This window comes from Trifolium pratense, linkage group LG7 (genome assembly GCF_020283565.1).
Source record: "Trifolium pratense cultivar HEN17-A07 linkage group LG7, ARS_RC_1.1, whole genome shotgun sequence".
Lineage (NCBI taxonomy): Eukaryota > Viridiplantae > Streptophyta > Magnoliopsida > Fabales > Fabaceae > Trifolium > Trifolium pratense.
The window spans coordinates 13553802-13564980 of record NC_060065.1 but is presented as its reverse complement, the minus strand read 5'-3'; positions in this window follow the sequence as shown (position 1 = coordinate 13564980).

Here is an 11179-nt window from a genome sequence, read left to right as displayed (position 1 = left end):
CTTAGAATATTTCTAAGTGACATCAGTTCATCTATTAACAAAATAAAACTACTTCTATATTATTCTCATAAGCACCAAATTCATTTAGCATCACATTAATAGCATCTGCCTTCAGTATCACAAGTAGCATCTATTTAACCTCAAGTTGATCAACATTATGCATAGGTAAAAAATATCATCACAGACTCACAGGGGCCTCTAAAAATTAAATTGTATAATTCAAATATATTCTACTTATTGTGTCAAGTAAAAATTATAGGATAATTCAATTTTATAATTCAAATATATTCTACTTATTCTATGCTAAGTATCATTGGTTCATATAGCTTGCTACACCAATGTTACTGTGTGTTAAGTACTATCAGGCTAGCATTGGTTCATATAGCTTGTTACACCAGTTTGATGCATTACATCAATGATGTTAATCCAGGAAATGATTTTTTGGGTATTATTATATACTTTAAAATAAATTGTGGGGGATTGTAGGATATTTTGATCTTATAATTTATTTTAAAGTTATTTAAAATAATTTTATAAATAGTTTTAAAAGAATTAATGTTGTTGTTATTATTATTATTAATGATTTGTTATTAAAACTTAAACGTGTGTTTATATGGTCAAACACGTTATACTTTCAATTGGTATCATTTAGGGGTGATCGCGGTGCGGTTTGGTTCGGTTTTGAGCATAAAAGTCATCCTAACCGCGAGATAAAAATGCATGCGGTTCGGTTTGGTTCGGTTGATTTTTAAAAAGTCATCCAAACCAAATCAAACCAAACCAATGCGGTTTGGATCGGTTCGGTTGGTGCGGTTTAAAACATAACGATTGTACCGAACAATTTTAAGCATAAAAAAAAAAATAAAAAATTGAAGTTCCAAAATAACATTGTAGTACCAACAAAAATTATTTATCCAAAATAACATTATAGTAACTTACAATTTTAAATATATAAAAAAATTGAATTTTCAAAATAACATCACGGTACCGATAAAATTTGTTTATTTAAAATAACATTACAACACCAAAATAAAATTTCAGTACAAAAAATAAAAACAACTTGAAGTTCGATTAATTTGGTCGACTGACTTGGTAATTGGGCATGTATATTGGAATATAAATATATTTTCTTTTACGATATTGGAATATAAATATATAATAGTAACTTAATGCGGTTTGCGGTTTTGCGGTTTGCGGTTCAGTAAGAAAGCCATCCAAATACATCCAAACCAAATGCAATTTTTGCGGTTTTCCGTTTGGTTTGGTTCGATTTGCGGTTTTACTTTTGGATTGGTTCGGATACGATCACCCCTAGACTATCATTACCCTTTTATTCCTAGTTAATAGCCATAATGGTTAGATTGAAAGAGAGAGCTTCCTCATTTTAATTGATTATATAGATAGATATAGGCGGACGAGGTTTTGTGTGTGAAGAAGTGCACATACATGTTAAAATTTTGTCGTTGTAGTCCACTTTGCCTTTAGCGTGGGTTTCTGGCTGACTCTAAAATGTTGTTTTCTAGTAGTGTCACCTGATTCTAAGTTTTAATTGTCTTGTGATTATAAATACATGTATGTAGATAATGACCGAAGGACCGATAGGTGAAGGTCATTGTTAGACAAATAGGATTAGACAAAGTTACCAAAAGAATGAAGATAGTCTAGGTGATTTTGGGGCATTGGGCGAAAGGATTATATATAAATTGTGCTTAATAAGGTTCATTCATTATCTCTCTAACCAAATGGATTGGGGTAATATATGAACACGTAATTGACTCGAGAGGGTACGAGTTAGAAACCAGTACCCCGTTCTTAAACATATTTGGTGTCTTTAGAATAAGGGAGGGAATGCATAACCGAATGAAGAAACCTTTGAAAAGCTCAACACTTGCTGTGGCGAATTTGTAAAGATTGCTTACCAACACGGATGCGCTTAAGAATCACCATATTCAATCTCAAATGGAATGTCTTTTGTGTTTACAAGCACCGGAAGAGGATTGGCGTTTGTTATTAGAGTGTGAGGGTAGCCAGGAAGCATGGAATGTCGTGGGTTTGAATCATATTATAACATCAAGATTGCAACTTTTTTATAATATTTAAGAGTTGATTTTTCATATTTGTTGCAAAGAAAGTAAGGAAATGATTGGGAAGATGGCTATGTTATTGTGGGTAATTTAGCAAAATAGGAACAATTGTGTATGGAATGAAGCAAAATTTGGGCAAGACAAGCAGTTGCACAAGCGGCGAGTATGTGGAATGAGTGGGTAACCATGAATGGTCTAACTGTTGCTGAAACAGGTGCAGTGTAACGACCCATTTTTCGTATTCGTATATTTTATTAAATGTTATTTTATTTATTAATTGGCTTTTATTATTTTAGTGGGCGACGAATAATTGTTTAGCCGAACGTAAGTTATTAGACGCGAGAACCATTGTTTTGGGCTTATGGGCGTGAGAGGCATGGGCCTAAGCCATTTGGGCTTGGTTCATGACATTTGGAAAGTAGTATAAGTAACAAGTCAAACACATGAATAGTTTCATAAATTCATTTCTTTGAGTTTGAGTGAGCAAGAACAAGAGAGCAAAGTGAGCTAGGGTTTTGGCTTAGGGATTCACGAGAAAGAGAGAAGGCTTGGATCATCACCAAACTTAAGGTAAGAGATTAGAATTCATGATTCTTGAGTGGCAAGGAGAGGGGAGATTGTCTATGTCTCCGTTCCCGAACTCTCCCACTCAATTTCTTTTAGATTTTGATTAAGCTTGTGTATGTGAGTATGATGTTCTTCATCATCACTTTGTATGTGTTAATCACTAGTTTGATCTCATGAAAAATATGTATGTGTTTGGATCATTTTTGGAAAGTTTATGAAAGTTGCTTAAAACTCAAGAAATTGCCATGATTTTGATTGTTAGAGGTATTTGGATGTTTGGAAGGGATGATTAATGTTCCTTAGTACCATATATGTTTGAAATGACTGTTTATATGAATTTATAACATGTTTAGATGAATTTTTGAGTGGATTTGAGGTTAAACCGCCTTAGATAACTCAAGAACAGAGGTTTCTGGTGTAGTTCGCTACGGATTCGCTACGGATTCGCTTAGCGAATAAGTTCGCTACGGATTCGCTACGGATTCGCTTAGCGAATAAGTTCGCTACGGGTTCGCTACGTGTTCGCCATGTACCTGTAACCCTCTGATGTAGTTCGCTACCTGTTCGCTACAGCGAACGTGTTCGCTACGTGTTCGCTACGGGTTCGCTACGGATTCGCTCAGCGAACAGCTCTGTGACAGCAACTTTTTGATAATTGTTTTAAGTGCAATTAGGCACCTGTAACATGGTTTAAGGGTATCCTTACATGATTGTTGATACATGTTGATACTGTTAATGCTTATTGTTAATCGTTATATGAATGATAAACATGTATGCAATAAGTTGTAGCTTAAAATGAGCAATGTTATGTTTTAGCATTAATTTGCAATGTTAAGTGAATGTGTTAGGATTGTGTTCCCGCATTCATAAAAGTGTAGCTTCGAGCTAGAGAATATCATATGGTTGATATGTGTATGCATACATGCATTCATGATTGTATGTGAACATTGGAAACTTGGGTTCCAATAACGAAAATGGATTATGTGTCCATAATGAAGCCGAGGATCGGATTAGATGAATCCATGAGTCCAGAGCTGCTATCCAACAGGATATAAAACTGTTTTGGCTTATCCAAGGGAGATAAGATGGTTCGGTAAGTTCCGACATATCCAGCATGATATAAAACTGTTCTTGGTCCACCGTTGGTGTGACATCTTGGTACCACATGCATTTAGTTATGTCTAGGGATGGCATGACAGTGAATTAATTGGCATTAGATACCTTAGGGTAAATGCGCATATATTTGATAAGTGGTATGTGACATTATCTGGTCGAATTGTGTTGAACTTTATTAATTGATAATTGTTTAGTACAATGTTTTGGCGTGAGTTAGAATATGTATGATAGCTCGAAAGTGTAAGGCTTTTCTTATGCTCGTATGATATGCGATTATGTTTTTCTAACTCTCTGCTTTGTGTTATTTGCTGGACCTTTGGGGGTTCAGATATTCAGGCTGAGGATTGTGCCGACGTTTAGACTGCTGTTCTAGCGTGGTGTTGAAGTACCTTTTGGTGAGGAGACTTAGCATAGATTACTCCTCTTAGTACTAGCTTTTGACTAGAGTTTGTAAATAGTAAATGCTCTGGTAATGTAACATCGAGTCGGGGTTTTCGCTTGGCTTTCATCGTATACCGGTGTTACCTTTTGTTATGCTAGTTCTTGTATAAGTGACATCCTTAGGGATGAATTTGGCTTATGTATATATATATGTATATATATGCATGCTTGGTTTGATTGGAATCCGCTGTTGCTTTTCATGTTAAATTTCATGATGCTCTGTGTGTATGCATGTGTTTTAATTACCGCGTGGCACTCTGCCTTTACACTTGTTAAAAAGTTTTTAAAATTACGTTTTTAAGGGTAGTACGGGTTAGGGTGTTACAATAGTGGTATCAGAGCAGGTCGGTTCGTGTGAACCAACTAGGACTTTTCTTTTCCCCGTATGAGCATGTGTAGGGAACACTGTTAGTACTTTCTAACGTCTAGTTGTGATTCGTTCAGGAATCATGGCTGCTGCAAGAACGAATGCTCAGATTGCGGAAGCTTTGGCCGCACTCACCAACATTGTGGTTAGAGATCATCAACCTGGAAGAGAGGTAGAGATGAGGTTGGAAAGGTTCATGAAGCAGAAACCGCCAACATTTACCGGAGGTTACAACCCGGATGGAGCTCACAAGTGGCTGGAGGAACTTGAAATAATTTTTGAAGCAATGGATTGTTCCGAGGAAGGGAAGACAACCCTTGGAACATATGTGTTGCGCGAGGAAGCGAATGTGTGGTGGAAGAACGCCAAGTTGAGGCTAGGACCCGGTGGTATGGCTATACCATGGGCAATGTTTAAAAGAGAATTTTTGGTTAAGTATTTTCCTGTGGATGTGAAGAATAAGAAGGTGGTGGAATTCATGGAACTGAAACAGGGAAATATGACGGTAGCTGACTATGCCGTCAAGTTTGAGACCTTGTGTGCGTTTAGCCCGCATTACAACACTATGGAAGCGGAGAACGACAAGTGTGTGAAGTTTGAAAGTGGTCTACGTCCAGACATTAAGCATATGATTGGATTTTCACAGATAAGGGATTTTGCGACCCTCGTGAACAAGAGTAGGATTTGTGATGAAGATGGTAGAGCTAAGGTGAGCTACTACAAGGCTGTGAACGACCGAAAAGGGAAGGGACAAGAGCGCGGAAAACCTTATGATAACCGCGGTAGGGGTAATACAAGTGGTGGTAAGAAGCCGGTGAATGGAAATTGTTACAACTGTGGAGAACGGGGTCATATGTCTTATGATTGCCCGAAGAAAGGGGATAGGTGTAAGAATTGTGGAAGGCTGGGCCACAAGACCGAAGTGTGTAGGACAAAAGTGGTGTGTTTCAACTGTGGAGATGAAGGCCACAAGAGTCTGACTTGTAAGAAGCCCAAGAAGGTGATGGGCAAGGTGTTTGCTTTGAGTGGAGAGGATGCTAGCCTTGAGGACAATCTCATTAGAGGTACGTGTTTCATCTATGACACTCCTTTAATTGCGATTATAGATACGGGAGCGACGCATTCTTTTATTTCTTTGGATTGTGCGAAGCGTCTTAGTATTCCTTTAACGGATATGATGGGTAGGATGGAAATAGAAACTCCTGCTAATGGTTCAGTGATTACCCGACATGTATGTCGTAACTGCCCCGTAACCATTTTTGATAGGCATTTTGGTATGGATTTAGTGTGTATTCCACTTAGTGGTATGGATGTGATTTTTGGTATGAATTGGTTAATCTTCAACCGAATTCATATCAACTGTCGTGAGAAAGCCGTTGTTTTTCCGAAGCCGGAGGAGAACTTGCATTTGATGAGCGGGAAGGAAGTATCGGAAGCGTTGAAAGAACATGCCGAGATGTTCATGATGTTTGCATCATTGAAACTCGAAGGAGGAGTTAAGATAGAAGAGTTACCGATCGTTTGTGAATTCCCAGATGTGTTTCCGGATGACATATCTGACGTGCCTCCAAAGCGAGAGGTAGAGTTTTCTATCGACCTAGTACCTGGAACTAGCCCGATATCGATGGCGCCGTATCGAATGTCAGCGTCAGAGTTGAATGAATTGAAGAAGCAACTTGAAGAGCTGCTTGAGAAGAGGTTTGTTCGACCGAGTGTTTCGCCATGGGGAGCGCCGGTATTGCTTGTAAAGAAGAAAGATGGGAGCATGAGATTATGTATAGACTATCGTCAGTTGAACAAAGTGACGATCAAGAATAAATATCCACTTCCGAGGATAGATGATTTGATGGATCAACTAGTTGGAGCTTGTGTGTTTAGTAAGATCGATTTGAGATCTGGATACCATCAGATTAGAGTGAAGACGGAAGACATACCTAAGACTGCATTTAGGACGAGGTATGGGCACTACGAGTATTCAGTTATGCCGTTTGGTGTGACCAATGCACCTGGAGTTTTCATGGAGTATATGAACCGAATTTTCCATTCATTTTTGGATAGATTCGTGGTGGTGTTCATCGACGACATTTTGATTTACTCAAAATCCGAGGAAGAGCACGAAGAGCACTTGAGGATTGTTTTGCAAGTCTTGAAGGAGAAGAAGTTGTATGCCAAGTTGTCAAAGTGTGAATTTTGGATGAAAGAGGTGAGTTTCCTAGGGCATATAATTTCAAGTGGAGGAATCGCGGTAGATCCTGCGAAGGTTGACGCTGTGTCACAGTGGGGAACGCCGGAATCTGTTTCAGAGATTAGAAGTTTCCTTGGTTTGGCCGGTTATTATAGAAGATTCATCGAAGGTTTTTCGAAGTTGGCTTTGCCGTTAACCAAGTTGACGAGGAAAGATCAAGCGTTTGTTTGGGATGGTATTTGTGAGAAGAGTTTCCAAGAGCTCAAGAGAAGATTGACTACTGCACCCGTGTTGATTTTACCCGATGCCAAAGAGTCGTTCGTCGTATATTGCGATGCTTCGAAGTTAGGACTTGGTGGAGTGCTTATGCAAGGGGGTAATGTGGTAGCATATGCTTCAAGGCAACTGAAGGTTCACGAGAGGAACTATCCAACGCATGATTTAGAGTTAGCCGCAGTGGTGTTTGCTTTGAAAGTGTGGAGACACTACTTGTATGGATCGAGGTTTGAAGTGTTTAGTGATCACAAGAGTCTGAGATACTTATTCGACCAGAAGGAGTTGAATATGAGGCAACGTAGATGGCTCGAATTCTTAAAGGACTACGATTTTGAATTGAGTTATCACCCCGGAAAAGCCAATGTAGTGGCCGATGCATTAAGTAGGAAAACTTTGCATATGTCATCATTGATGGTGAAAGAGTTAGAGTTGATTGAAGAATTCCGAGACTTGAGTCTTGTGTGTGAGGTTACTTCTACAAGTGTGAAGCTTGGAATGTTAAGACTGACGAATCCTTTTCTTGAAGATATTAAAGAACGTCAGAAATCGGATAAGAAATTGATGGAGAAGATGGTACTCATCAATGAAGGCAAGGAGACCAATATCAAGATTGACGAAAGTGGAGTCATGAGATTTCAAGGAAGAGTTTGTGTACCGGATGTACCCGAATTGAAGAGAATGATCATGGAAGAAGGTCACAGAAGTGGTTTGAGTATACATCCTGGAGTAACCAAGATGTATCAGGATTTGAGGAAGTTGTTTTGGTGGCCGGGAATGAAGAGGCAAATTTCTGAATTTGTTTATTCATGCTTAACTTGTCAGAAATCGAAAATTGAACATCAGAAGCCGTTTGGTTTGTTGCAACCAATGTTTATACCCGAATGGAAATGGGATAGCATTGCGATGGATTTTGTGGGAGGTTTACCGAAGACCAAGAAAGGTCATGAAGTGATTTGGGTAGTGGTAGATCGTCTGACGAAGTGTGCTCACTTCATTGCTATCAGGAAAGGTACTTTGGTGCCTAAGTTGGCCGAGATTTATGTGGAGCAGATTGTGAGGCTACATGGTATTCCAACAAGTATTATTTCGGATAGAGATCCGAGATTTACTTCTAGATTTTGGGAAAGCTTGCAAGAAGCTTTAGGAACGAAGTTGAGGTTGAGTTCAGCTTATCATCCTCAGACAGATGGTCAGTCGGAGAGGACGATACAATCCTTAGAGGATTTGTTGAGGGCTTGTGTTTTGGAGCAAAACGTGAATTGGGATTCTTGTTTGCCGTTGGTAGAGTTTACATACAACAACAGTTATCATTCTAGTATCGGAATGGCACCGTTTGAGGCTTTGTATGGGAGAAGGTGTAGGACACCTCTGTGTTGGTATGAAACTGGAGAAGGTGCAATTCTTGGACCAGAGATTGTACAAGAGACAACAGAGAAGATTCGGATGATTCGTGAGAAGATGAAAGTGTCTCAGAGTCGACAGAAGAGTTACCATGATAAGAGGAGGAAGGACATTGAATTCCAAGAAGGGGATCATGTATTCCTACGAGTTACATCGACTACTGGAGTAGGACGTGCGTTGAAGTCAAGGAAGTTGACATCGAGGTTTATTGGACCGTTTGAGATTTTGAAACGAGTTGGGAAAGTTGCGTATAGGATTGCATTACCGCCATCATTGGCGAATTTGCACGATGTTTTCCATGTATCACAGTTGCGCAAGTATGTGTCTGATCCGACACACGTGATTGAATCGGACGATGTTCAAGTGAGGGATGACTTGACCATCGAGACTGTGCCTTTGAGAATCGAAGGGAGAGAAGTGAAGAGGTTGAGAAACAAAGAGATTGCATCCGTGAAAGTCGTGTGGGGAGGACCGGCTGGTGAGAATGCAACGTGGGAGTTGGAAAGCAAGATGAGAGATTCTTATCCCGATCTGTTTCTAGGTAATTTCGAGGGCGAAATTCTTTTAAGGGGGGTAGGATTGTAACGACCCATTTTTCGTATTCGTATATTTTATTAAATGTTATTTTATTTATTAATTGGCTTTTATTATTTTAGTGGGCGACGAATAATTGTTTAGCCGAACGTAAGTTATTAGACGCGAGAACCATTGTTTTGGGCTTATGGGCGTGAGAGGCATGGGCCTAAGCCATTTGGGCTTGGTTCATGACATTTGGAAAGTAGTATAAGTAACAAGTCAAACACATGAATAGTTTCATAAATTCATTTCTTTGAGTTTGAGTGAGCAAGAACAAGAGAGCAAAGTGAGCTAGGGTTTTGGCTTAGGGATTCACGAGAAAGAGAGAAGGCTTGGATCATCACCAAACTTAAGGTAAGAGATTAGAATTCATGATTCTTGAGTGGCAAGGAGAGGGGAGATTGTCTATGTCTCCGTTCCCGAACTCTCCCACTCAATTTCTTTTAGATTTTGATTAAGCTTGTGTATGTGAGTATGATGTTCTTCATCATCACTTTGTATGTGTTAATCACTAGTTTGATCTCATGAAAAATATGTATGTGTTTGGATCATTTTTGGAAAGTTTATGAAAGTTGCTTAAAACTCAAGAAATTGCCATGATTTTGATTGTTAGAGGTATTTGGATGTTTGGAAGGGATGATTAATGTTCCTTAGTACCATATATGTTTGAAATGACTGTTTATATGAATTTATAACATGTTTAGATGAATTTTTGAGTGGATTTGAGGTTAAACCGCCTTAGATAACTCAAGAACAGAGGTTTCTGGTGTAGTTCGCTACGGATTCGCTACGGATTCGCTTAGCGAATAAGTTCGCTACGGATTCGCTACGGATTCGCTTAGCGAATAAGTTCGCTACGGGTTCGCTACGTGTTCGCCATGTACCTGTAACCCTCTGATGTAGTTCGCTACCTGTTCGCTACAGCGAACGTGTTCGCTACGTGTTCGCTACGGGTTCGCTACGGATTCGCTCAGCGAACAGCTCTGTGACAGCAACTTTTTGATAATTGTTTTAAGTGCAATTAGGCACCTGTAACATGGTTTAAGGGTATCCTTACATGATTGTTGATACATGTTGATACTGTTAATGCTTATTGTTAATCGTTATATGAATGATAAACATGTATGCAATAAGTTGTAGCTTAAAATGAGCAATGTTATGTTTTAGCATTAATTTGCAATGTTAAGTGAATGTGTTAGGATTGTGTTCCCGCATTCATAAAAGTGTAGCTTCGAGCTAGAGAATATCATATGGTTGATATGTGTATGCATACATGCATTCATGATTGTATGTGAACATTGGAAACTTGGGTTCCAATAACGAAAATGGATTATGTGTCCATAATGAAGCCGAGGATCGGATTAGATGAATCCATGAGTCCAGAGCTGCTATCCAACAGGATATAAAACTGTTTTGGCTTATCCAAGGGAGATAAGATGGTTCGGTAAGTTCCGACATATCCAGCATGATATAAAACTGTTCTTGGTCCACCGTTGGTGTGACATCTTGGTACCACATGCATTTAGTTATGTCTAGGGATGGCATGACAGTGAATTAATTGGCATTAGATACCTTAGGGTAAATGCGCATATATTTGATAAGTGGTATGTGACATTATCTGGTCGAATTGTGTTGAACTTTATTAATTGATAATTGTTTAGTACAATGTTTTGGCGTGAGTTAGAATATGTATGATAGCTCGAAAGTGTAAGGCTTTTCTTATGCTCGTATGATATGCGATTATGTTTTTCTAACTCTCTGCTTTGTGTTATTTGCTGGACCTTTGGGGGTTCAGATATTCAGGCTGAGGATTGTGCCGACGTTTAGACTGCTGTTCTAGCGTGGTGTTGAAGTACCTTTTGGTGAGGAGACTTAGCATAGATTACTCCTCTTAGTACTAGCTTTTGACTAGAGTTTGTAAATAGTAAATGCTCTGGTAATGTAACATCGAGTCGGGGTTTTCGCTTGGCTTTCATCGTATACCGGTGTTACCTTTTGTTATGCTAGTTCTTGTATAAGTGACATCCTTAGGGATGAATTTGGCTTATGTATATATATATGTATATATATGCATGCTTGGTTTGATTGGAATCCGCTGTTGCTTTTCATGTTAAATTTCATGATGCTCTGTGTGTATGCATGTGTTTTAATTACCGCGTGGCACTC